The sequence below is a fragment of the Capsicum annuum genome, unplaced genomic scaffold (assembly GCF_002878395.1).
Source record: "Capsicum annuum cultivar UCD-10X-F1 unplaced genomic scaffold, UCD10Xv1.1 ctg3234, whole genome shotgun sequence".
NCBI classification, from domain to species: Eukaryota; Viridiplantae; Streptophyta; class Magnoliopsida; order Solanales; family Solanaceae; genus Capsicum; species Capsicum annuum.
This window is the reverse complement of record NW_025839043.1, coordinates 84,620-86,885: the sequence shown is the minus strand read 5'-3', so window position 1 is coordinate 86,885 and position 2,266 is coordinate 84,620.

The following is a 2,266-nucleotide window of genomic DNA, read 5'->3' as shown; positions in this document are numbered from 1 at the left end:
GGTGGTGTCAATACCCTGTTACAATTTAATGATGGTTTATGCTAATATTTATGTGTCAGGTTTGGAGAAGGGTTCATGTTTTTGGTGGTAGTGTAAATATTCAAATATTGGTTGGAATGATTTTAAGGGTTCAATGGACTTTTGAAAGGCCTCCAAAGCCTTGTACTGCAGCAAAAAACAATGGAAAACTAATTGAAATTCCCCTGGTCCAAATTTATATGAATGGGTTGCTCAAGGAGACTATTATACAACAAAAGGTGCTTGCGAGAATACCTGTCCGAGAAGGGGGGTGGAGAAGACCATATATCATCTCAGACCTAGTTTAAGAGGAAACACAGGGAAGCAAGTAAGGAAATTCTAGCGAATCTGGCCAATGAAATTGACTTGAGAGATGGAAAAACTGAATGAGCTTCAAACTAGAGTTGGACACTTTGCCTGAGACTATGACTAGCGAGCGTGGCCTTAATGAAAACCCACAATGTGCAGGACCAGAACTCTAAGAAAGCAGCTTGGCGAGTATAGAGGATTGGTAAGATTTTCAGTCAAGAATGAAACCTGAACCAACAAATCCAAAAAATAAAAATAAGGGAAGCCAAAGGATCAATTTTTGAAGTCTAACTTTCATCCCATGCCTTCTATCTATGGTTCTGATCAGGTCAATGGCAGTAGAAATAAAAAGGTGTAAAGTTGGGCAGAAATCCTATGCCTTGTTGTTTCCACTTCCTTTGACCTGTCCAGAACCACAAGCGAAAGGCCTGGGATGCAAGTTTAACTTCAGAAATTGCCACCTTGGCTTGATCCCTTATTTTTACTTCAGGAGTTGTTGGTTCAGGTTTCAATCCTGACCGACAATATTACCATCACCGATGCTTGCAAAGCTGCAACCTTAGAGTTCTGGTCCTGCATTTTTTGGATCTTCATTTAGGCCACGCTAGCTAGTTGTAGTCCCCGAACAAAGTGCAAAGCTCCAGTCCAGTTCAGCATTTTTCTTTTCAAAATGGACTGAAGTATTTTCATTTTTGGATACACTTTCACATTCGCAGCTAATTTTATTTTTTTCATTTTTCATGTCAATTTCATCAGCCGGTTTTGCTACACTTTCCTTCATACCCCGTGTTTCTTCTCAAATAAGGTCTAAGTTGATATATGGTCTTCTCTACCCTACCCCCTTCCCGCATAGGTATTCTTCCAATCACCTTCTATTGTATAATAGTCTCCTCGAGCAATGCATCAATATAAATTTGGACCTGAAGAATTTCTGTTGGTTTTCCATTATTGTTTGTTGCAGTGCGAGGCTACGAAGGTTTTTCAAAAGTCCATTGAACCCTTAAAATTAGTCCAATCACTATTTAAATGTTTATGCTACCGCCAAAAACTTGAACACTTCTCCAAACTTAACACATAAACATTAGCAAAATCTTCATTAAATCGTAATAGGGTATTGACACCACCTACTTGGTTCCTCATCCTTATCAGTTCGAACCTAACAATCTTAACTGTAAAATGATATGTCTTGTTTGAAGGATTAACGCCTGATAGGTAAAGAACCAATATTCACAAAATCATTGTATTGGATATGTGTTTTCACGATAGGTTGATCAGTAATACATACCTCTCATATATGAAGTGGTTCTATCTGCAAGTAGTTTATTCTTCCGAACCCATCTTTACTCTAGCCTTTAATGCTGGTCAGGCAAAAGTTGATGCAGTTTCACATCCTTTTAACTACAAACAAGAGAAATACATTTGATGTCAAACAAGAGAAGAACAAAAAGAACATTACAAAAGGGTAACACAAAATTGAATGAATTAATAGATGACCTATTTGATACAATAGATTCTCCATTTATTCAATCGATGAGTCATCTGTTGCAACAAGTGACGCATTTGTGGCAACAGATGGATGACATATTACAACAGATGGATCATCTGTTGTAATATCTAAGTCATACTTTGCAATAGATGACAATTTTTGTTTGAAAATTTCCAAAGCTCAGTCATCTGTCACAACAGATGTCAACGCCTATTTGACAATTTACAATAGATGGGTAATCTATTGCAATAGATAACTTAATCTGTTTGATAAATTCCAATAGATAAGTCATAAGTTGTAACAGATTGAATATTTATTTTTATACAATTTCAATTGAGTTCATATGTTTAACTAATACCTTAATTGATTAATTTAGGACTTGGGGTGAGTTCTCATAGGGTCAATTACAACTTCAATTGAGTCTTTTGGCAATTGCATAATGAGATGGTATTG